Consider the following 26,998-nt stretch of genomic DNA (forward strand, 5'->3'; position numbering starts at 1 on the left):
GAAGTATTTGTTCTCCATGCAGCACAAAGATAGTCACATGAAATGATATTCTAAATAAGCCCCACTGGCTATAATAAATAAACTTAGCTTGACTTTTGTATTCCAAAGTAACTTAATCCTAAAAGAAGGATATCTATGATACAAAATAACTATAAATGCATCATGCTATAAAGATAGAAAGATAATTATCCATTTTGGCATTTGATAACCATCAGTTCAGTCCAGTCACTCAGTTGTGTCCAACTCTTTACAACTCCATGGGCTGCAGCACACCAGGCCTCCCTGTCCATTACCAACTCCCAGAGCTTACTTAAACTCATGTCCATTGCGTCAGTGATGCCATCCAACCATCTCATCTCTGTTGTCCCATTCTCCTCCTGCCTTCAATCTTTCCCAACATCAGGGTTTTTTTCCCATGAGTTGGATCTTCACATCAGGTGGCCAAAGTACTGGAGTTTCAGCTTTAGCATCAATAGTTATTGTTCCAATAACTATTCAGGACTGATTTCCTTTAGGATGGACAGGTTGGATCTCCTTGCAGTCCAAGGGACTTTCAAGAGTCTTCTCCAACACCACAGGTCAAAAGCATAAATTCTTTGGCGCTCAGCTTTCTTTACAGTCCGACTCTCACATCCATACATAACTACTGGAAAAACCATAGCTTTGACTAGATGGACATTTGTTGGTAAAGTAATGTCTCTGCTTTTTAATATGCTATCTAGGTTGGTTATAGCTTTTCTTCCAAGGAGCAAGCGTCCTTTAATTTCATGACTTTGGTCACCATCTGCAGTGATGACCATCTGCATCTGCAGTGATTTTAGAGCCCATCTGCCCTGATTTTGGAGCCCCCAAAAATAAAGTTGCTCACTGTTTCCATTGTTTCCCCATCTCTTTGCCATAAAGTGAAGGGACTGGATGCCATGATCTTCATTTTCTAAATGTTGAGTTTTAAGCTAACTTTCATCAAGAGGCTCTTTAGTTCTTCTTCACTTTCTGCCATAAGAGTGGTATCATCTGCATATCCGAGGTTATTGATATTTCTCCTGGCATTCTTGATTCCAGCTTGTGCTTCCTCCAGCCCAGTGTTTCTCATGATGTACTCTGCACAGAAGTTAAATAAGCAGAGTGACAGTATATAGCCTTGACGTACTCCTTTCCTGATTTAGAACCAGTCTGTTGTTCCATGTCCAGTTCTAACTGTTGCTTCTTTACCTGCATACAGATTTCTCAAGAGGCAGGTTAGATGGTTTGGTATTCCCATCTCTTTAAGAATTTTCCAGTTTGTGTGATCCACACAGTCAAAGGCTTTGGCATAGTCAATAAAGCAAAAGTAGATGTTTTTATGGAATCCTCTTGCTTTTTTGATGAGCCAGCAGAAGTTGGCAATTTGATCTCTGATTCCTCTGCCTTTTACAAATCCAGTTTGAATATCTGGAAGTTTATGGTTCACATACTGTTGAAGCCTGGTTAAAGAATTTTGAGCATTAGTTTGCTAGCGTACAGTTTGCTAGAGATGAGTACAATTGTGCAGTAGTTAGAGCATTCTTTGGCATTGCCTTTCTTAGGGATTGGAATGAAAACTGATCTTTTCCAGTACTGTGGCCACTGCTGAGTATTCCAGATTTGCTGGCATAGTGAGTGCAGCACTTTAATAGCATCATCTTTTAGGATTTGAAATAGCTCAACTGGAATTCCATCACCTCCACTAACTTTGTTTGTAGTGATGCTTCCTAAGGCCCACTTGACTTCACATTCCAGGATGTCTGGCTCTAAGTGAGTGATCACACCATTGTAGTTATCTGGGTCATGAAGATCTTTTTTTGTATAGTTCTTCTGTGTATTCTTGCCACTTCATCTTAATATCTTCTGCTTCTGTTAGGTCCTTACCATTTCTGTCGTTTATTGTGCTCATCTTTGCATGAAATGTTCCCTTGGTATCTCTAATTTTCTTGAAGAGATCTCTAGTCTTTCCCATTCTATTGTTTTCCTCTATTTCTTTGCTCTGATCACTGAAGAAGGCTTTCTTATCTCTCCTTGCTATTCTTTGGAACTCGGCATTCAAATGGGTGCATCTTTCATTTTCTCCTTTGCCTTTAGCTTCCCTTCTTTCCACATCTATTTGTAAGGCCTCGTCAGACAACCATTTTGCTTTCTGCATGTCTTTTTCTTGGGAATTGTCTTGATCACTGCCTTCTGTACAATATCATGAATCTCCATCCATAGTTCTTCAGGCACTCTATCAGATCTAATCCTTTGAATCTATTTGTCACTTCCACTGTATAACAACCATAATACCAGGCTTAAGGTATATTGAAAAGCAGAGACATTACTTTGCCAACAAAGGTCCATCTAGTCAAGGTTATGGTTATTCCAGTAGTCATGTATGGATGTGAGAGTTGGACTGTGAAGAAAGCTGAGCACCTAAGAATCAATGCTTTTGAACTGTGGTGTTGGAGAAGACTCTTGAGAGTCTCTTGGACTGCAAGGAGATCCAACCAGTCCATCCTAAAGGAGATCAGCCCTGGGTGTTCTTTGGAAGGAATGATGCTAAAGCTGAAACTCCAGTACTTTGGCCACCTCATGCGAAGAGTTGACTCTTTGGAAAAGACTCTGATGCTGGGAGGGACTGGAGGAGAAGGGGACAACAGAGGATGAGATGGCTGGATGGCATCACTGACTCGATGGACCTGAGTTTGAGTGAACTCTGGGAGTTGGTGATGGACAGGGAGGCCTGGCATGCTGTGATTCATGGCATTGCAAAGAGTTGGACATGACTGAGCAACTGAACTGAACTGAAGGTATTAATAAATAAATCAGGACTATTTTATATGTTTGTCCAGTATACAATATCATTTTTGTCCTCTGAATATAAAAGATACTTACATTCATGCTAAATTAAATGCTTAATTGTGAGCAGTTTTCTGCTTCACTTTCTTTATTTGAAACATTTTGATTCTACTACTTTATTATTTAATATTTGTATAATAATTAAGGCCATACATTAACTAATAAATTGTTACTGGATCTTGATATTAAAGAAAATTTTTTTCTCAATACAAATTTTTCAGAACTGACAAATGAATTTAAGAGTCAAGGCATAATAAATAAACATCCCTCTTTTTTTCAAAAAGGAATTGGCAGTGCCTTTTTCCATTCCCACAGCCTGCACAGATAATTCTAAACATGAAAAATCTGGAACAGTTCATGGCTTCAAAACAGCAACAAAGCCAAAATCTGTTAGTTTTTGTCAAACCAATAAAAACTGAAAGGTTTTCAATGCAAGCTTTTTTTCCCCCCTATAATAACCCACTCTTTCATTTTTGAGAGGCTTCCTACGAACTGTCAATGACAGAATAATCACTGCACCTATTCCTGTGACTTATGCTGTTACAAAATTCAATTTGACAATGACAAGAAAAATGAGTACTACCCCCAATAATGTTTGCTTTCTGTTTTGCGAAAAGACAGTATTTTCCTGCAAAACACAACTGGTACTGTGATACAAAGCCCATAAACAAGGGTGGCGTTAAAAACTCAGGTAACAAAGCACCAATATTTTATGGATGGCTTGCTCACCTTTCTCTTGCTCCAGCTGCTCTGATCTGAATATTCTCCCTTAGTAGATACTTTATCCACATCTGCAAATGACTAGCAATAATACAGCTCCTACTGTATCACTCAGGGTCCAGTAAAAAAAATAATAATAAATCATATGAGATCTTTCAAGCATAGAAGTCTGAAAGAGTAAAAATTCAGAATGTGAACTAACCTAGATATTGACACCTGCAGGAAGGAGCTATTATTCCCAGACCAAGGAAACAAAAGGGAGGATGAGAGTGTAGAATCCAGTTGCCCACTTGCTAGTACATTTTTGAGGTCCTTCAAGAGACCCTGGAAACACCAAGTAGGGGTCCCGTGTCAATACTTGGACCACAAATAAGGTGCTGGAGAGAGCTGGGTGGCTGGAAATATAACTGGGCCTTGTATAACTGGTGCTCAACTGCTGAGGAGGTAGTACTCAACTGGAGCCAAGGTTACTGAAGATCTCTACTGCAGGTTCTGGTGCTGGTATAGCCAAGGAGTACACCAAAAGGCAGGTGTGTGAATTAGGGAATAATTTTGTAGCATGTTATTGAAATGGTCAGAGGATGCTTAGAGTTCATAACTTTTTGCTGCTGCAGATGGAGGCCCAGAAGCTGAAATCAGGAAGTGAGTCACTTTCCCCCTCCTTCATTTCTCAGTCTCTTGGCAGGACCTCCCATTGGCAAGACCTAACTGGAATCTTGCTGGCAATAAAAACCGAAAGGCAATCTGTGGGGTATCACAAACCTACAATACACAGAGGAGCAGAGAAGGACAGAAATGGAGGCTAAGGGCAAACAGGCAAAGGGCTCACATGTCCTTTCTTCTATGCTAATTTTCCTGTAGCATTTATTTAACATGCTGCTGCTGCTGTGTACTTGCAAACTGTATCTGTCTCTTTGTGACCCTATGGACTTTAGTCTGCCAGGCTCGCTGTCCATAGAACTTCCTGGGCAAGAATACTGGAGTGGGTTTCCATTTCTTTTTCTAAAGGATCTTCCTGACCCAGGGATTGAACCCATGTCTCCTGCTTAGCAGGCGGATTCTTTAGCACTGAGCCACTTAGGAAGCCCATTTATTTGACATGACTATACCTAAATGTGCCGTCTTTATCATCTTACTAAAGGAATAAAATAAATAAATATGAAAGAAAGAAATGGAAGATAAGGATATAATATATACAATATGTAACATATAACCATAAACTAGTGACCTTATTTAAGTTGGCTATTGAAGTAATTCTGACTTTTCAACTCTATTAAAGGCACATTTAATAGATTTATGCAGGTTACAAAATTTCTCTTTCCTTACTATCATAAAGTCATTTAATATTCTATTTAAACCTTCATAATTATGTTGACAATATAAGATGTTATTTAACAGGTAATTTATATAAGAAGTACACAAGCAAGAAAAATGTGTTACCCTGTGGTAGATTAAAAATAATTTCCAGTTCAACTGTATAATCGTCTCACTGAAATTCCACTTGAATCCAAATGGGCCTTAGAGATTTGCTTGACTTAGAGTGTGGAAAAAGCAATGTTTTGAGATTTCTAAATCTCCATCATAGAAGTCTTGGAGGCTCTGTCCAATTCTCTTTGAAAACTTGCTCTGAGTGAAGTCAGCTGCCACGTCATAAGTCTGACTGCTCCGAGGCCATCGTGCTGGATAGCCTACATACAGGTACTCTGGTCAACAAGCCCAGTTGAGTCCCAACTTCTGGTCACATTTGCAAAATTCCAGGTGAGAATATGAAGTCATCATGAGCCCTCTAGACCAGTCCACCTGCAACCTTAGAGCCATAATCCATATTATGAAGGCCAAGGTTTGGGATAGTTTGCTATATAGCAAGAGGCAATGAAACAAGATCTTTCTAGTAAGTAAAACAAGTACACTAAAGCAAATTATCCATGTTAAATGTAGCCAGGTTATTATAGTACTAAAGTAATTAAGTCACAGTACTCATGAGGTTTCAGAGATGAAGTATTTCATATCTTACTGATGAAATTGCAATTATTACAGTATTTGAGCATTTACCACTTTGACAATTTGAGGCTGTTACAAGTTGAGGCTGTTACAAGGCTGTTACAATTTGAGGCTGTTACAAGGCTCACTGTGATGAGCCTTCATGGCACTGAGAGGAATCCTAACAATTTATATTTGTAGGTTTATACTCTTTTTCTCAAAGATCCCCTTTCCCCAAATTATATAAATTTCATGCCTCACAAAAGTCTGTCCTTGGGGAATGTACATGTGTGTGCATGGTGAGTTGCTTCAGTCACATACTACTCTTTGCAACCTTGTGGACTGTAGTCCACCAGGCTTCTCTGTCCATGGAATTCTCCAGGCAAGAATACTGGAGTGGGTTGCCATGCCCTCCTCCAGGGGATCATCCCAACCCAGGGATTTGAACCCGCATCTCTTATGTCTCCTGCATTGGCAGGAGGATTCTTTACCACTAGCACCACCTGGGAAGCCCACCTTGGGGAATTAAAATAATTATTTTAATCCTTCTAAATAATCTTTATTTTCCCTAAGAAAGTAATTTAAAAGTAAGAGGGATAGCTATGTTTATAAAATTCTCTATCATAGCATTATATGTAATAAAAAGATAAACTGAAAATGACCCAAATGTTCTTCAATAGATGAATAATTAAATATATTATAAGCTATGAACTTAGAACATAATGTCCTCTTTTAGCAAAATAGTTGCAGAACCTCTAACATGAGACATAGTATATCTAAGTGAAAAGGCTAATCTTGAAAGTTTATATAAACTATGATTGAAAGTATAAAAATGTACATATTACAGATTAAAAACTGAGAAGAAATTTGGAGAAGTGAAAAAAAGAGTTATATCAAGGTGATGGCTATAAGGTGCAACTTTGTCTTCAATTTTTTTTATTGCCATTTCTCTTCTAAGTCGCATCCTATTACAGTCACTGATGCAAGTGCTCTAAGAAACCAGCTTCTGAGGTTTTATGAGCTATCTTGTAAAAGATGCAGCTAAACTAAGGAAGTTATTGTAACGTCAAAAACTACGGAAAGCAGGCCAGGTTGCGGAGGCCCACTTCTCACTTCTTTGCAAAATGTGACGTGGAAAAATAAACGTGTCATTAAGAAGGTAAACTCAGACTCTTGGGGAAGTTTGACTTCTTTCTATTCCCTTTTTGTCTCATGAACAGCAAAGTAAAACCATCAGGCGCCAGAAATCAAAAGGCCAACACTGTTCTCCATCCCCGTATCTATCATCTTTACACAATAGGGATGTGTCTGCACACACAAATACATACTCACACACACAGTTTCAAGTAGATATATTTAAATAAAACATTGACTATTGTAACATAATCATTTCTTTGGACACTGTGGAGTGGTAGAATAGAAAGAGTGAGACCTGGAGGCTAGTTCTGGGTTTGTGACCAGCTGGTTATGTGACCTGCAGTGACTCATCGCTTGCTGATAGTCTCATGTCTCCATCTGTTAAATGAGAGGATCTTCATGATGTGACCATCAAGATCTCATCTCCTGTCACCATCATCTGACTATTCACAAATGACATGGAATCCATTTTAAAACCAGTGAAATTAGGAAGTCATGGTGCTCTGAGGGGTTTTATCTTTCTTTTATATCATAACCTTAGATCATAGAATTTTAGATGATAAAATTTTCAGTGATAGAACTAAAAAGAAAGCCAGGTTCTGACAATGGTGGCAGAGGCAAGGAACCCAACTTTTTTTCTCTTCTCCAAACTTAGAAAATAGTACAGCCAAGTGATGCCCCCTTCTATGTTCGTTCTTTTTAGTTTTCCTTAGAGACCCACTCCAGTACTCTTGCCTGGAAAATCCCATGGGTGGAGGAGCCTGGTGGGCTGCAGTCCATGGAGTTGCCAAGAGTCGGACACAACTGAGCGACTTCCCTTTCACTTTTCATTTTCATGCATTGGAGAAGGAAATGGCAACCCACTGCAGCGTTCTTGCCTGGAAAATCCCAGGGACGGGGGAGCCTGGTGGGCTGCTGTCTATGGGGTCGCACAGAGTCAGACACGACTGAAGCGACTTAGCAGCAGCAGCAGCAGAGATAAACACAAGGGGAAGCATTTTAATCTGGTCCCATGGCAGAGGAATAAAGAGCCTGTTAGTAGGCCTCATTCCTTTTACTGTACCCTTAAAAGCTCACACCTAAGTCACTCAGGTGCTGGCTGAAAGCCAGCTCAACCTCTGGGTTCTGCTGGCTGAGGTCCAACAGAAAACTAAGAAAACAAGACCATGTCAGGAATTTTATTTCCACACAAAACATCATTTTGCTGTATTCACAAACAACAAAAGAAATCTGCCTTTTAGACATGTTCTCACAATGTGAAATTAAAATTGTCCATCACGTAGATTCTATTAAAAGCCATGCCAATCTTAGAAGAGGGTATATGAACCATTCACAGCACCCCAATTCTAGTCTTATCCCTAAATCAATTCCAATAAGTGGGCAGCTTTAAAAGTAAAGCATATTATTCTAGCCTGTTATCAAAATGGTCTTTACAGAGTGACGGCTTAGCACTACTTCCTTGGTTTTTACTCCTGGTAAAGATAAGATATGACCATACATGTAATTTCCCTATATTTCTGTAAAACTGTAATCAGGAAACTTGCCCATTATGTTTCATATAAAGCCATGTATGACAAATTATTCTCCAATGTGGGGGATAGAAAAAATTTCTTCCCCTGAATTTTAATATTTTCTCTTATTAAAAGACTAGTTTCATCTACCTCATGAATCTAGGGCCTGTTATACAGAGTGAAATCAGAAACAGAAAAACAAATATTGTATATTAATGCATATATATGGAATCTAGAAAAGTGGTACAACCTATTTGCAGGGCAGAAATAGAGATTTAGACATAGAGAACAGACTTATGGACCCAGTGGGGGAAAGAGAGGGTGGGATGAATCGAGAGAGCTGCAGTGGAATATATACATTACATATGTAAAACATAGCTAATGGGAAGTTCTGTGTAACACAGAGAGCTCAACCTGGTGCTCTGTGACACCTAGAGGGGTGAGATGGGGTGGAAGTGGGAGGGAGGGGACATATGTGTATCTATGGCTGATTTATGTTGATATATGGCAGAAACCAATACAACATTATAAAGCAATTATCTTCCAATTAAAAATAAAGATTTTTTTAAAAAACAGATTAGTATTGCCTCATGCTTTGGGTTTTACCTTAGCTAGGGAAGATTAGACTGAGATTTTGTACATTAAAATAGATTCTCACACCCCTGATATTTTTGTTTAATATAATTAATCTCTTCACCCAACCTACTATACCTTGCCATTATTTTATGAGGCTTAACTTTCATTGTTAATGGTTTTCAATTTTACTATGTATGTATATTTTGTGATTTGGTACTTTAAGTCCCATTGGGGAAAGGTAGTGTATAAATATATAACAATGTATGTTGGTATACATATATAGAAAACATGTCTTTAGAAATGAAAGCACCTTAGCAATAACTGAATGTTTTCAAACATAATTCTCTCATGCATAGAGGAACAATTCCCGAAAACGGAATATTGGGCAAAACCTAGAGAAATAAGTTTTGGAAAGTGATAAAAGAAACACTCATCTGGTTGACAGGTAAGGGGAGGATAGCCCACAACCCTCACCTTGCTAGCCACCACTTTCACTGCAGTGGGAGCTCTGAAATCACTCCATAGACCTTCTAGTTCCCATGATATATATCTGAAAAGTACCAATCAAATTCAGTTGTCATTTCTTATAAATATGGAAACTGTTGTTGTTTATCTAAAAACACTTACAGAGGTGGTGATGAGGTCCACATCAGTTCTCAGGTTCCGTGAATGCCAGATGTTTATGTTTATCACAACAGAAAGTTTAATCCCAAAATGAGCTTTGCATTAAAATTGTGGTATTTGAAAAGGATTGAATAATTTTTAATTTTGTTAAAAATTAAAGAGAGTCTAAGGTTTTCTTAACAAGACAGCAATCGTTATTTTCTTTTCTGCTCCTCCTAGGCCCTCCCGGGGGAAGACAAGCAATCTCTTCTTTTCAGGTCTGCTTTCAATTGGTTCTGCGCCTTGCCTATTGCCTAAGTGAAACTAACAGATGTAAATTTTTTGACCTTCTTGAGTAAAAATCATGTGGCTCTGCATTTTTTTGTGTATTAAATAAGCAGAGCTAAGATAAAGATTCTGTGGAATCTTAATGACAACTTATTTTTCTTTCTTGGACATTTCAAAATGTTGAGCTGACTCTGATTTTTCACATAATATATATCAAATTCTTTTGTCTGCCAGTAAATCTGTACATGTCCTTGTGTTCCCACTATCAATAAATTGAGGACTGAAAAAACTTGAGAGCATGGTTTATTTCACAAATGCCTCCAGATAAAAATTAAGAAAGTAGAATGTAATTGTATGATGTACAAAGATTTCAGACAAACTTTATCTTGTAAAGTTTTAAAAAGCCATATTTGAAAAATGAAGTTTAAAGTCATTATTCTTCATACTCAACTTCAGATGAAACAGAAAAGTTTAAAACAAATTTTGATCAGCTAATAGTAGACTTAACATTTTGGTTTCTAAGAGAAATGCTTCCAAAGCTACCATTTATTCTTTGCTTTCATCCTTAAAATATATAGGCTTCCTTTGTCCACTAGAATATATATGTGATTTCATTTATAGAAATATTTATTAAATAAAAACCATTTCAACATAAACGATTTCAAGGATCATAAGAAGAAAATAGCACTCTCTAGTGATGAAACCCTGAAACACCAAAGTCATGAGGCAGACTGCCTTCCAGTTACTAGACTGACTCATCCAGGTAGAGAAAGAAAGAAGGGGAAGTTCTGAAGTCTGGGTATTAGTAAAGAAACCTCATGAAGACTACATACCTCTGGATGTCCTGGAGAACACAGGATACCTGGGGCATGAAGGAAAATGGTGGGAAGAGAAGCAAACTGTTGCCAAAAAGATATTAGATCAAAGCAATGCCTGATCCCCTTTCATGAGTGATGGAAAAAACCTGGCACTAATTAAACTAGTGCTTGGGTAAAGCCCCAGGGACTTTTCTGAACCAGAATCAAGCACTGGATCCAAAGGCAACATGGGAGATCGAGAGGGATAAAGAGCCAAGTGTATCCAGACAGTTTCAGGGTGTAAACAATGAACAAAGCTGTACAGCCAAGGAATCAATTTAATGAACGCTGGTCTCGCAGTGGGCGGAGGGGATGAAAGGAAATCAACTGCCCAAGGTAAACACTGAAGGCTTATTTGGACAAGTGAACATTCTGTCCAGGCTCCACCCTTTGATAATTCAATCATGATTTGATAAGCTCCTGAAGTCTGACCCTGGTCCAAGCCTCCATTCTGGAGTTCTCAATACAGATCTCAGCCTCAATTTTAATCTCTTCATTTCCATTCTAATGAAGCAATATTTTAATAAAGGTTACCAATTTATAAGTCAAATTATATTTATATTATCCAAATAATTCAATTAGAAGAATAAATCTCATACCCCCCAAGAAGCCTTGATATATAACAAATCCTTCAAGGATAAGACAAAATAGGATTGAAAAATTATAATCTGAATCAGCAAAACAATGAATGAGTTCATGAAAAAGATCTTTATGAATCCTTTTTTCAATAGAAGCATGATGCTGAGACTGTGCAGGGAGAGGCTTTTCTAAGTTATTAAAGATTACAAAATACTTCTTAAAATGCAAAGCCCTTTATAAATAACTAGATCCCATTTGAGTTACTATTCTCCTGGCAATAAAAGGGAGGATAGTAATAATTGTAATTTGAATTTATGGAGGGCCTATCATCTCAGACACTTGTGCTTTTGAAAGTCAGTTCATTAATCCTCAGGACTATCTTAGCAGAAAAAGTAGCCAGAGTACGAGCTCCTTTTGCAGATAAGAAATTGAGACACAGACAGATTATGTGATTTATACAATACACGCACAAAGAAGCTAGAAGTAGAAGAGAAAAGCATTAGTTACAAAGGTGGAAATGTGGTCCACAGATAAAGAGTTGGTAGATTTGACTTTCTCCTGCTTAGGCACATCAGGGAAAAAAAAAAAAAGCACCATCCCAGCCAAAGCTATCAGGGCAAAGGGGATTTACACATATAAGGGATTTGAGAGTATATGGCAGAGAATGTGGCAGCAGCTCAACCCAGGACATACCACTGAAGTTACAGGTAAAGGGCTTGGCCTGCCTTGCCCAGCACAATGGACACTCTGGCACCCTCTTGACCTGTGCTCTAGCACTATCCTCCCCACCACACCCTCCAGCAACGTGAAGATCATTGCATAAACATGAAGAAATAACCACTTAGAACCACGCTCTAAAATAAGGATTAGAACGAGGGGATAGGAATCCACTTGCAATTCTTATCACCCGGTTTAAATAAAAAATAGATTTTATTTCAAAATAATTTTGTTTATATTGAAATGCTTAGATTTTAAAATGAATAAAATTAATGTTCTATAAAATTAATCAATATGAAATTTGTGAATTAAATGTATTTTCATAAAAGAAAAAGGTCTTCTGAACAGTTTTAAAGCAACTGTGAGTTAACTATTGCTGGTGTGGTTTAGTCCCTAAGTCATGTCCAACTCCTTTGCAACTCCTGCCAAGTTCCTCTGTCTATGGAATTTCCCAGGCAAGAAGACTGGAGTGGGTTGCCATTTTCTTCTTCGGGGGATCTTCCTGACTCAGGGACTGAAACCATACCTCCAGCATCACATGTGAACTCTTTACCACTGGGGAAGCCACTAGGGAAGCTGAGTAAACCGTGTGCATGTGTGCTCAGTCACGTCTGATCCTTTGGGGTCCCATGAACTGTAGCCCACCAGGCTCATTGCTTCATGGAATTTTCCAGGCAATAATACTGGAGTGGGTTGCCACTTCCTACTCCAGAGGATCTTCCTGCACCAGCAACGAAACCTGCATCTCTTGCACCTCCTGCATTGGCAGGGAGATTCTTTACCACTTGCACCACCTTGGAAACCCATATTATTCTACAATTATTAGCAAGATAGAGAATAAAGAAAAACAAGTGGCTATATCATTCTATACGCATACTCGCACATACACACGCTCTTTAAAAGATTACTAGAAACAGAGAGCTACAATTAAACATAAAAATGTCTCTCTCAGAAACAACCATTACTAAGTTATATTTCAAAATGATAAGAATAAAAATGGAAGAAAATCATGACACCCACGAAAGAAAACAGGTCACTGAGAGACTTCTGGTATCAACATTCTCAACCAACTTACTGATCATAACAACAAATCCTAAAAGAGAAAATAAATTGCTGTCAAACCTCAACAAGCAAGAGAGCATAGTTTAAGAATAGGGAATTTCAACTTCAGTAAACAGCCAAACTCAACTCAAGGCATGAGAGATCAAGCAATGTAATTAGATAAAAGGGGAGCCAAGCAATGCTCTCAACCGTCAGAACCTCATTTACTCTTTGCTTGAACCAAGAGAAACATCCTCATAGTTAGGCTCCCAAGATATCCCATGCCACCCAAGACTGGAAACATGAGTGTTATCTAATATTGGAAGCTTATAAAAGCCAGGCAATATTTTCATGACTATCCATGCTTCTAGGCAGAGTGGATACTCAGTGAGAACACCGGGTACTATATGCTGACCAGCATCCATTCTGATAAGTTAGCATCCATGCCATAGCCATTGCTGAGTGTTTTTCATATTACTCAGTACCCAGGAAAGTGTCACCCTAAACCAACCCAGATAGTTGTACATCTTTCTTTTTTTTCCCCAAGGACTGACAAGTTTATTTCTGCAGTCAAGCCTTTTTATAGAAGCAGGAACAAAGAGCTTAAAGTATACGGCCAGCAGAGCGTATACGGGGTTAACACATAATCAGTAAAAACATTTCAAGGACAGCGCGCTCTAAGTGATCATGTGCTTATAGCACAACCCGTTTTCTCAAGTAACATCCCTATTTATTATTAAATCTTGGTGCCGAGCATAACCAAAGGCAGGAGATGTTTTTCTGTCCACAGTACAAAGCTGGGTACTTCTGGCCCTTCGCCATTTTCCCAAGGACTTTCTGCTTTTACGGCTATTTTGTACTATGCTTCCCAACAAGGAGGAGGAACAAAATCTCCACAAGGAAAAACTCTACAATGAAAATGAAGGAGAGCTGAGAGCAGGGAAAGACTGAAGATGAAGGAAAGTCGGATGAGGCAGCTGAGGAAGGGAAACCAGTACATGAGGTGGGGAGCAGGGTGAGGGGAAGGCGGTTGGTGAGGGGCAGCAAGATGAGGCAAAGTAAGGAAAGCACAGAGGATCTGAAGGTGAGGGAACTTCACCAGGTGAGGGCTGGTGGGAATCTGAGGCCAGCAGGGACCCAGTGTGGGCTGCCAGATAGCAGCAGGCTGAGAGCTGTATGGCAGGAGAGCAAACAAAAAAACAGGCAGGGAAATGGGGAGTGGGGGATTCTTTGGAGCTCTTTTTAGGACTTCCAGGGGAGGCCTTTGTGCACTGAAGAGATGGTGAGAGAATATGGAGCCATGTCAAAGATTCAGGAAGAGCTAAGGACCTTCTGTTTCTGTTTTGCATATAGGGTCAATTGTATGGCTTTATTTTTATTTTAGATTTTATATATGAGTGATATCACATGGAATTTGTCTTTCTCTGTCTGGCTTACTACATCTTTCTTTTGTAAAGTCTTCAAATAACTGGGTATTATTTGGCAGGATAAATTTCTGTTTTTATGTTTCTTTATTTAAAAGCATATATTTTAAAGGAAAGAAGTGACACTATATCATCTGAATTTAAGAGTCAAATATAAAGATGACCTTAACTGGTGCTGGTAGGGCTTCCCTTTTGACTCAGCTGGTAAAGAATCTGCCTGCAGTACAGGAGACCTGGGTTCAATCCCTGGGTTGGGAAGATTCCCTGGAGAAGGGAAAGACTACCCACTCCAGTATTCTGGCCTGGAAAATTCCATGGACTGTATAGTCCATGGGATTGCAAAGAGCGGGACACAACAGGTGAGACCCAGAGGAAGGGGTACACAGTCTGTAGCAGTAACAACAGAGAGGGATGAAAGGAATAGCTGGGATCAGGAGATACAAGAGTGAGCCCCATTGTATCATGAAGTGTTTATGAAAAGAACTCAAGGCTGAGCCATCTGGATTCATATTTTCTCCAATAAAACAGTTACATGTTCACACCATTAGATGTTTAGTGTGAAGCAATGGTTTTATTATGAATTTTGTATATTTATTTTGTAAAAACAATGGAAAGTAAACCTGGTCTTAAAACAACCTATGCATAACCAAGTCACTGAGTAGTTTCTCAGAGAACCATACAAAAGTGAAGGTGAAATATTAGTTAAGTGTAGTTATTTAGTATTTCACTATTGCTGTTAATGGAGAAGGAAATGGCAACCCACTCCAGTATTCTTGCCTGGAGAATCCCATGGACAGAGGAGCTTGGTGGACTACAGTCCATGGGGTCACAAGGAGTAGAACGCAACTGAACGGCTAAACCAACAACATTGCTACTAAAATATTCCCCATTCATTAAAACAGTCTTTTAGTTGAATCTACATCTATAGGAATAAATTTTATAGATTGCAAAACAGGCTGTATTAGAAACTAGAAATGCCAGCAAATTTGAAAACTCAACAGTGGCCAAAGGACTGGAAAAGGCCAGTTTACATTCCAATCCCTAAGAAAGGCAATGCCAAAGAATCCTAAAACTACCACACAATTGTACTCATCTCACACACTAGCAAAGTAATGCTCAAAATTCTCCAAGCCAGTCTACAACAGTACATGAACTGTGAACTTCAAGATGTTCAATCTGGATTTAGAAAAGGCAGAGGAACCAGAGATCAAATTGCCAACATCTGTTGGATCATTGAAAAAGCACGAGAGTTCCAGAAAAACATCTACTTCTGCTTTATTGACTATGCCAAAGCCTTTGACTGTGTGGATCACAATAAACTGTGGAAAATTCTTAAAATAATTGGAATACCAGACTGCCTGATGTGGCTCCTGAGAAATCTGTTTGCAGGTCAGGAAGCAACAGTTACAACTGAACATAGAACAGACTGATTCTAAATCAAGAAGGGCGTATGTCAAGGCTGTATATTGTTACCCTGCTTATTTAACTTATATGCAGAGTACATCATGAGAAATGCTGGGCTGGAGGAAGCACAAGCTGGAATCAAGATTGCCGGGAGAAATATCAATAACCTCAGATATGCAGATGACACCACCCTTATGGGAAAAAGTAAAGAACTAAAAAGCCTCTTGATGAAAGTGAAAGAAGAGAGTGAAAAAGTTGGCTTAAAGCTCAACATTTAGAAAACAAAGATCATGGCATCCGGCCCCTTCATTTCATGGCAAAGAGATGGGGAAAACAATGGAAACAGTAAGCGACTTTATTTTATGGGGCTCCAAAATCACTACAGACGGTGACTGAAGTCATGAAATTAAAGGACACTTGCTCCTTGGAAGGAAAGCTATGACCAACCTAGACAGCATATTAAAAAAGCAGAGACATTACTTTACCAACAATGGTCCATCTAGTCAAGGCTATGGTTTTTCCAGTAGTCATGTATGGATGTGAGAGTTGGACTGTGAAGAAAACTGAGCACAGAAGAATTGATGCTTTTGAACTGTGGTGTTGGAGAAGACTCTTGAGAGTCCCTTGGACTGTAAGGAGATCCAATCAGTCCATCCTAAAGGAAATCAGTCCTGAATATTCATTGGAAGGACTGATGCTAAAGCTGAAACTTTGGCCAACTGATGCGAAGAACTGACTCATTGGAAAAGACCCTTATGCTGGGAAAGATTGATGCAGGAGGATAAAGGGATAATAGAGGACGAGGTGGTTGGATGACATCACTGACTCAATGGACACAAGTTTGAGTAAACTCCAGGAGTTGGTGATGGACAGGGGAAGCCTGATGTACTGTAGTCCGTGGGTTCGCAGAGTCTGGCATGATTGAGCGACTGAACTGAACTTAACTGACTGAGAAACTAGAAATAAGACTTGTTCCCCACCAATCCAGTAGCACTGAGATGAGCAACTCTTCCTTCCCTTAGGGATTTCTAGATTTTAGGATATCCCCCATTGCATTCTGAAAGTAGAGTGAAACTAATTTTTTTTATCTTCTTGCCTTGAGGGTAAACCAGTGTGGTTTAGAGGAAAGATCAGGGGACCTGGAATCAAAGAAATTCAAGATTCTAAACCTCTTTGATTCTAGATTTTCATATTTACTAAGTGGGAACAATAACTATAATTTTCCCCCTATGTTTCATGAGAATTAAACAGTTTAATGTCTGTAATAGGGAACAAAAATTCTGTGATTTGGGGAATATTCTATATCTGCTTTGTCAAATCACATAATCAATAGTTACTTGTAGCTACTGAATATTTGAAATAAGGCTAATGCAAATGAGAAACTGAATTTTTCATTTTTGCTAATTTTAATTAGCCTAAAATTTAATTAGTTTAATTAATTTAAATTTTAAAAGACACATTACCATACCAAATTCAGTTCAGTTCATTTCAGTCGCTCAGTCGTGTCCGACTCTTTGTGACCCCACAAACCGTAGCACACCAGGCCTCCCTGTCCATCACCAACTCCCGGAGTTCACCCAAACCCATGTCCATCGAGTCAGTGATGCCATCCAGCCATCTCATCCTCTGTTGTCCCCTTCTCCTCCTGCCCCCAATCCTTCCCTGCATCAGGGTCTTTTCCAATGAGTCAACTCTTCGCATGAGGTGGCCAAAGTACTGGAGTTTCAGCTTCAACATCAGTCCTTCCAATGAACACCCAGGACTGATCTCCTTTAGGATGGACTGGTTGGATCTCCTTGCAGTCCAAGGGACTCTCAAGAGTCTTCTAGAAATACTCTCTATACTCTGTCTACAGTAGTTTTAATTTCAGTTATTCTTACTGCAAGTTAATTACTCTGTTCTGGAAATTCATAGATACATTGTCTTTGTTTAAGAATGAGAGTTTTGCTTACATATAGGCAAAGATACACATGTAACCATTTGAAACAATTTGTGAGATGAATCAGAATGCAATTGTATTTTTGTCCACCACTTTCCTTTTAAAAACGTATTCACTGGGGGAAGTTTTTCCCAATACCACTGACGAAAATTCCCCAATTGGCCCCATGTATCTTTTGGTTACTCTGAGATTTAAAGAAAATTCTGTGGTTATTTAAGGTTGCAAAATACAGTTTTGATTCACGAATTAGAATGCCCCATCCAATATTTCCATCAGCATACCAACATTTTGGTGTAAGACCGATCTCCCTGCTCTCGTGCCCTACAAGTCTACAGGCTTCTGGAAAAGGAGTGCTGTGCACACCTTCTCTTTTTCTACCTCACTTCCTCTGTCACCCAACTTGCAAGCTCCTGTTACTGAAGCCTCCAAAATTGGAGAATAAGGAAGAAAAAGGAGAAATAAACAGAACATTTTTACTCTATTAGTGTGATTGAAAGTTGGCTTTGGCTCTGCAGTGTTTATTACTGACACTGTGTATGGGGGTGAGTGTGTGCACATGTACATGAGTGAGCTTTGGGGAATCCTCAGAAGCTTATAACTGTATCACCTGTGAACTGAGCAATGCATCTAATTCTTCTCTTAGTGATGTCCCCCTTAGCTCTGCGTTTCTAGAGGAAAACACATTAAACTTTCCAGGAGTATATAGCAAAGCCACTTCCTCTATGTTTGAGATAAAAAAGACCATCCCTCACTTCTACCTCTCCACACTGGGTTAGCTCTTCAAAAATCATTCTTATAAAATCCTCTCAGTGTTTTATCCTCCCTTTATTTTTCCTTATAACCTGGAGGTGGGTGAGGAGTCAATACTTGTGAAAATATTCCCAACTTGGGATTTTAGTCAGAAAACAGTTATCTTAGAATCTTGGCCAAATTTTCCAATTTAACCTCCTTGACCACTCTTGCTCTGTTAATTGTAGCCAAAATCTAGAAATTACATAAAAATCAACAATATGAGACCAATAAAAATCTTTGGCATATCCACAGCCATTGCAGGAAAAAAATAATGTGGTTTTCTCATATGCAATGATATGGGTCAATCACTGAGATATATTAAGTAAAAAAAGGAAAGGCACTAGACATTCCATATGTTTACAATATTTCTTACTGGAAAGAGTTGGAAAAAATTGAAAGCTGCCATGTCGTGCTTATGAGGAGAGAATTCGCAGACGAGAAATCTGAAACCTGGAGTTTCAGCTTACTTCACATTCTATATGCTAACATATTATTTGCATTTTCTTATTGTGGCAAGAATTACTTTACATTTTTTCTTTAATATCTTTGTAAATATATTTACATACACAGTAAGGCCTCTATTCATTGCTTAATTTTTTTAAGTTTTTCTATTTGGCACAAAGTCTCCAACATCTTTTTTCAGCCCTGACATTCTGACACAGTTGTGTCTATACCCAAGTGAAATGCCCTTTCCAAATAACTGACCAAGTCATTTATAAATAAGATTTAGAAACTTGAATGAAATACCATGGACTGAATAAATGAGTCTATATTTTTCCATAAATAGGTGAGCTATAACATACTTTTTTTTTTGCACATGATAATACAGAAAAATAGGCTGGATTACAGGCAGAACATAAAAATGCATCCATACTGTATGCTTGCAATCTACATGTAAATACTGAGGAATTAACCTTTACAACTAGAAAACAATGTTCAGTTATTGATATTCAAAAACAAGTAATGTTTTTATTGAATTTTCAGTTTATTAAAACCATCCAAAAAGAGAATGGTTTAGTAAGCAGAGATTGTTTACTTTGCTTAAAACCTGCTATTTTTCAAATAGCAAAGGATAAAAAGGTTTCTCCTAGCACTCTAGTTTGAGGATTGAGAATTATATTTCTGTATAGGTATTGAGGAGAAAGTTTCAGAAAATTAAAAAGTTTGATATATGAAATGATATGTCAGTTAATAAAATTTATTTTCTTTTGAATATTAAAAAATTGGAAGGGAAACACACCTAAAGTTTTACTCTGATAAATTTTCATTAGGTCAAAACTGGCTACTTTCTAGGATCTCCTACCATGGTCCCCCTCTTCTCACCACACACTCCAGCCTCTGTTAGGCTTTCCTATGCTTTGCAACTCCCACCTTATTTCTTACATAGCATTATCAACTGTATACACATGCTTATCACTCCCTCAATCTTCGTATCCCCAGGACCAAGTAAAGCTCAGGTTGAATTAATGTTTGTGTGCTCAGTCGCTTCAGTCATGTCCAACTCTGTATGATGCTATGTCACCTGCCAGGCTCCTCTGTCCATGGGATTCTTCAGGCAAAAATACTGGAGTGGTTGCCATGCCCTCCTCCAGGGGATCTTCCTGACCCAGGGATTGAACCCTGTCCTTTATGTCTCCTGCATTGGCAGGCGGGGTTTTACCACTAGAGCCACCTGGGAAGCCCGCTGAATTAATGTTTACTGAATAAATAATTGAATAATGCCACTCACCCCACAGTGACTCACACTGATTCCTCACTGCCTTCAGAATAAAGTGCATAATTCTTAGGCTGATATTTGAAAATGCTTCATAATTATAAGCAATCTATCTTTCCAATCTTATTTCCTTCATCTTTTGCCCCCAATTCCCCGAATACTACATCACCAACCACACTTACCTATGGAGAGAGATGGGGTCTTTTTTGTTCACTGCTGTGTCCCACGGTTTAGGTCAGTGCCTCACACACAACAGATGTTCAGAAATTATTTGTTGAGTCAATGGCTGGATAAATTAATTTTACCAAATATATTTTGTACTTTCTATTTCCTTATATTTTATAAGTAGCTACTCCCTTTGTTTTTGCCTCTTTAACTTCCTTTCTCTAATTTCCAAGGCTCAGTAAAGTTTGATCATTTATGAAAATCATTTCCAGGTTTCCTAGGCAAAATTAAATTTTCTCCATACAAATATAGACTTATTTGACACTTCTCATCACTTCATTATGCTCTTTTTATCTTATTAAATAGTGGCTAGATTTTAAACTTTTGGAAGTTTAGGACTATGCTACTTTGATGTCTCTTTTTCCAGTCTGCTCCCACCTACCTTTTATCACTTGTCTTAGCTGGAATAGTCTGAGTAGATACAAATTTCACCAGCTCTTACTATTGACATGGTATTTCTGTGAATCAGTTTCTTTATCTCTAAAATGGCAGAACATCATTATCTTAACCCTCAAATTAATTAAGTCATATATTTCACTTAAAGGACTTAAGACAGTATTTGGTACATGGTATCATTATTATTATTAATACAAAAGTGAAAAGGCTGGCTTAAAACTCAACATTCAAAAAATGAAGATGATGGCATCTGGTCCCATCTTCGTTGCAAATAGTTGGGGGAAAAGTGGAAACAGTGGCAGATTTAATTTTCTTGGGCTTGAAAATCACTGTGAACAGTGACTGCAGCCATGAAATTAAGACTTGCTCCTTGGAAGGAAAGTTATGACAAACCTAGACAGAATATTAAAAAGCAGATATATCACTTGACCAACAAAGGTCCAATAGTCATATACGGATGTGAGAGTTGGACCATAAAAAAGGCTGAGCACCAAAGAATTGATGCTTTCAAATTGTGGTGCTGGAGAAGACTCTTGAGAGTCCCTTGGACAGCAAGGAGATCAAACCAGTCAATCCTAAAGGAACTCAACCCTGAATATTCTTTGGAAGGACTGATGCTGAAGCTCAAACTTCAATACTTTGCCAACCTGTTTCAAAGAACTGACTCACTGGAAAAGACCCTGATGCTGGTAAAGATTGAAGGCACAAGGAGAAGGGGGTGGCAGAGGAAAAGATGGTTAGATAGCATCACTGATTCAATGGACATGAATTTGAGCAAATTGTGGGAGATAGTGAAGGCCAGGGAAGCCCACTGTGCACGGAATAACAGAGTCGGGCATGACTTAGTGATTGAGCAACAACAATGTCTACTAAATAGAAAATTCAGTTGCTCTCTCACACCATAGGTTGAGAAACAAGGAAGTTGATTTAAGATCAAATTTTGCACTATATTTTAGAGATTACAATGCTACAAACATATCTGAGTCTCCAAGATGCCAAAAGTATCTGGTTTTCAGTTACATCTGGAGAGATTATTTATGTAGAGCATTTAAGATAAATAAGTGTCTTGAGATTAGGGAGAAACAGGAATTCTCCTTCATTGTGTATGAACAAAATATGGGATAAATATTTTAGAAGGCAATTCATCAGTATCTCATAAATTTGAAGATATACATGACTATGGTTCAGCAAATCTATGAAATATTCACTAAAATAAATCTTACATTTGTATACAACTGGCATGTATAAGATTATTTATAATTCTACTTATGATAGCAAAATACCATGCTGCTATGAAAACTAATAAGTTGTACTACAAAAATCAATATGGATTATCCTCAAAAGTACGAGGTTAAAAGAACAGAGCAAGTTGCAGTTGAACACTGTATACACTAGGGTTTTTATAAAATCTTTCAACTTTAAAACAAGCTTATATAATATTTATGGATATGTTCAATGGCAGTAGAAATAGTAAAATATAAAAATAAAGGTAGACAAAAGAATAAAAGCATACAACAGAGAGAAAATCTACAAAGACTGAAAAGCAGTAACTGCTGAAGTAGCAAAGGGAGAAACAGAACCAGGTAGAGCACTTGATTTTTTTTAATTTCTAAATTTTTTTTTTTTTTTTGCTAGACTGGAAGGTGAGTGTGCAAGGCTTTATGATATCTGTCTATCTTTAAATGGAAATCTACTATGTATTGTATTTTTTAGGAAAACTTCCAAATTAAGTGCTCTTCCCAATGGAAACAGAAGACAAAAACTCCCCTCTACCATTCCTGGAAAGTAAACCCAGTGGTCAGTCTCCTGGCTAGAGATGATGTTTCTGTTTTTTCCCAGGAAGGCTCTTACAAAGAAGCGTCATCACTGAGCAAGTAGTGACTATAGTAATCAAGAGAGAAACCCTGAGACAAAATAAAGCTGTGGAAGCAGTCAATCTAGTCTTCTTTCCCCTCTCCATCCCTAGATACCTGGAGATTCTCTTTCTTCAGCAAGCCTCTATGAGTGAGGCATGAGGAAGAACAGAACTGCTTCATCTTACTGAAAGAGGTGCTTGCTTGCTGTCTCTATTTCTCTGGCCAGTTCTGATGGCTCTCCAGAATTCCAATTCCACATGATTAACAATGCAGTTTCCCTTTCCACTGAAAGGTCAGCTTAGCTCCGATTTCAAATTGCCTGAAGCACATTTCCCCCCAAAGAACTAGCTCCCCTCTCTTTTGCTTCAGTATTACTGTTATTCTCTCAGGCCCAAGCTTAAAAACTCAAAAGCATTTTGACTGTTATCATTTATTATTATTATAAATTATTATTATTGTTGTTTTGCTATTGAATTCCCATCCCCCTCTTCCATTTTCATTCCCAGCACCTGTTATTTATTCCAGACACTATGAACTCCCCTTCCTCTGAGATTCTGGGTATGTATTTCTTCCATGTTCAGGGAAGTCATTCCACTTTGTTTTTGACCCACTCACATTCAAGTTTTCAAATTTATTTTTTTCTGTCCTCTAATTATTACAGTTCAAGCAAAGACTTATGGAAACTTCTTTAATCTCATGATCCTGAGCACCGTATACTCTAAACAGTAGGAATGAACCAACAGTGAGGCCAGGAATGACTTGAGTGTCATGAATTAGCACTTTCTGCCTTTAGCTATTTATAAGTACATACCTCCTCTAGTAGAATAGGATCCCCTCAAGGGCTATGCCTCAGTCACTCTAACCCCAAAGCCCAGCCCAGTGGGAGGACATTGTAGGACTGTTAGAAGTAATTGTTAAGTGAATAAATGGCATGTCCTAGAGAGAGTAGACTATAAATGACATTCAACAGCAAAAGTAATGCCCTTTTAGATAGTATACTATATTTATCAACTGATTCTGCAGCTTTCCTTCTCCTTTGTTTTCACTTTAATCCTACCCGGGATTTCCTGACATAGTTCCTGAGAGAGTTTACATTTAAATGATATATCCCATGCAAAACTTTACACACTTGTCACAAATACCAGTTACTATCACCTTCTGCTGCTGCTAAGTCGCTTCAGTCGTGTCTGACTCTGTGCGACCCCACAGACGGCAGCCCACCAGGCTCCCCCGTCCCTGGGATTCTCCAGGCAAGAACACTGGAGTGGGTTGCCATTTCCTTCTCTAATGCATAAAAGTGAAAAGTGAAAGTGAAGTCGTTCAGTTGTGTCTGACTCTTCGCGACCCCATGGACTGCAGCCTACCAGGCTCCTCCACCCATGGGATTTTTCAGGCAAGAGTACTGGAGTGGGTTGCCATTGCCTTTTCAGTTATCACCAAATACCATAGAAGACACATAGCTTTAATAGACAGCTAGGCATTGGTGTAGTCTTTCAAGAGATTTTCCAAAAATTTAACAATGACATACTTTCATTGTATGTTATTAAATCTAAAATCAATTTCACTTCAAATTGCCTTTTGTCCTCCAAATTAGCTAATACATTTTAAGACAGGATCTGTTAAACACCATCCTGTCTTAAAATGTATTAGCTAAACACCATCCTGTCTTAATAGTCTTTATTATCTCTAAGACAGACACATAAAATTATCTGTTTATAAATTAGGTCCAGGGAAGGTGAGAACACCAAAATAAATAAAACATTTAAGCTGTTTCTAAAGTTTTTAAGTAAGTTGTAACCAAACTATGACTTCACAATTCCTATATTCTGTACAGTAATGATGAAATCTCACTATTATAAATTAATCACATAATTAAGTTATGGAGGATATAAAAGGATCTCCACAAAAATAGTGATGACTTTAAGAATACAGCAAAATTGCATTATCCTCTCTGCTAATTATTATTATGTAAAAACCAGAGATTAACACAGGTGATCCAATATCAACCCTAAAATCAGACCCACTGAAAATGGATTTAGACATGTTTTAAGAAGTCAGAGATACTTTCATAAATAAGAGGCACCAGTATTCTAACTACGCACTCCTTGATCTGGTTTTTTTAAATTGTGGTAAAAACACATGATGTAAAACTTACCATCTTAACCATTTGTAAGTGTAGAGCACGGCACTGTTAAGTATATGTACATTATTGTGCAATCAATCTTTAGAACATTTTCAAATTGCAAAACTGAAACTCGTTACCTACTAAATATTTCCTATTTCCCCCTCTCCCTAACCCCTGGCAACCACAATTCTACTTTCTGTTTCCATGAATTTGACTACTCTTTAATACCTCATATAAGTGGAATCCTACAATAAATTATCCCTTTAATCTGTTTTTGAAGCTGAATTGAAACTTCATTATGAAGAAAGTCCACCCTCCAGTAGCTATTGTCTAGGCATCTATTCAGCATAATGCACAACACTCATTTATACTATTAATCCAGTGAAGCAGGTTTTATACCCACCGTACAAGTGTGGAAATGGGGGCTCCACAAGGTGAAATATTGTGCCAAAGTTCACACATCTAAGAAGTAGGGCCACTGAATCTAACTTTATCTGACTTTAACATCCACAGTCTTTTCAACACAGCTGTTGCCTTTTGAAATATTTTAAAGTTTCAAAGGATTTCAACCATCCACATGTTTGAAGTCAGTCAAAGTGGGGTTCTATTGTTGTTGTTGTTTATACCTGACTTTGAAGGTAGCATGTCTTATTGTTCTTTTCATAAGTTATTTCATCCTATGCCATGTCTCAGGTATTTATTTTATGTGTTAAAATTTATTCTAAACCATGTCCCACAAACCCACAGAGTGTCAATTACCTTCTCTTTTTCTTTCCCAAGGAGGCCTTGGGAAGGAAGAAATATTTACTTTATTCAATTGTTCTGGAAATGACACAATTTCCTATTTGTACCATATATCAATAGTGAAAAGAATTAATTTTTAAAAGCAGCACTTACAATTGCAGAAATGAACCCCAGTCTCTTCAGTTCAGGAACATTATTTGGTAGAGTGAATGGAAGTCTTTCTACCCAAAACCAAGGACTCCTTACAAACGTGCCTTGCTCTGTATGTGGCGCCTGAACTATTACTTACTGAGCCACCTGGGACTAGGAGTCCTTGTGGTATGACTCCAGGCTGCTCAACCGGAAACCCTAACAGAGAGAAGAACTACAATACCCACAATTCAAATTTCTCACCTGAAACCGGGAGAAGAGGGTGCAGCTTTGCTCTGGGAAGGTGGAAAAGCAAAGCAAAAAGTAAACATGTATGTATTGGGTGGGTATATTTAAGAACAATTTGTAAATACGAAATTATATCTATAAAAGGAAACAAAAAAAAGGTTTGATGTTTGCCAACAAGAAGGTGCCCTCACTGTTGGAACGAAAAAGACTTTATGCAAACAAATCCTCATTCAGCTGTGCAACCTGCCACACCAGATTCTCTTTCAGTGATTCAGGGCAGAGATGCCTCATTACCTTGTGCAACAGATGAATGAGAACTTCCCAGGTAAATCCTGAAAGCCTCTAGTTAATCCTGCATCAGCATTGTGATTGTCACTCACAGGTGCTAAAAGGTATAATAGAAACATTTTACCCTTCAATTTGTAAATGCCCTGGATTACTTTAAATGTGATTTTAAAATGTGAACAAGATGAAACTTGTTGATATTTTCTATCATTTTCCTTTCCATTCCCTGATTTTGTGTTTTCCTTCTGTGCATTCCAACATTACCTCTGATTGCTCAAAACTCAAAAATAAGAAAATTGGAAGGATAAATAGAAATTTTAAAACTTGGGTAAAAGTAAAGGTGCAATAATTGTTTCACGTCTTTGCAACACTGGGAAAGTGTTAGAAACAAACAAAACCTAAAAAATGTATTTTCTCCTTTTATTCATACAGCATCTGTCTCTAGCCTTTCCTTTCTCATTAGAAACAAACCATAAAATGGTTATAGACAAGTTCTGGTCTGAACCCAAAACCTAATGGAAAGATTCAGCTAAAGTAAGCAGATGGCAGAATGGTGACAAAATAATTTTTTTTTTTTTCCATTTTCTGCACTTTCTCTCTCCCTGCCTCCCTACTAAGGAAATGGGTTTCATGTGGTCAAATCTACTTGATCCACTCAGAGCTCTTTTGAAGTTTCCCCTTGGGTCATTCCACAATTCAAATTGAGTCATTCTATTTCCTTTGCCACAGATCTCCCAATCTCCTGACCAGAACCTAACTTGCCCTTATGTCATTTATATTATTTCCAAAACAAACAGTTTTCTGTTTCCCTAAACCCTACAGATTTTGTTCTCCATGCTGTTTCTTCTCTCTGAAATACT

At 38.1% G+C, this 26,998-nt stretch overlaps 1 protein-coding gene across 4 annotated transcripts in view; it reads right to left on the reverse strand.

Annotated features, from left to right (window-relative positions):
- The window catches only part of MACC1 (MET transcriptional regulator MACC1), a 99,698-nt gene extending 73,480 nt beyond the window's left edge, over nt 1-26,218 (reverse strand). For all 4 annotated transcript variants that reach the window (XR_009735815.1, XM_061413668.1, XM_061413669.1 and 1 more), the window contains exon 1: nt 25,629-26,218. The gene's annotated coding sequence lies outside the window, so the exon portion shown is untranslated. The remainder of the gene's footprint in view (nt 1-25,628) is intronic.
- Between the last annotated feature and the right edge of the window lie 780 nt (nt 26,219-26,998).

Source organism: Bos javanicus, chromosome 4, assembly GCF_032452875.1.
Source record: "Bos javanicus breed banteng chromosome 4, ARS-OSU_banteng_1.0, whole genome shotgun sequence".
In the NCBI taxonomy this organism is placed as follows: domain Eukaryota; kingdom Metazoa; phylum Chordata; class Mammalia; order Artiodactyla; family Bovidae; genus Bos; species Bos javanicus.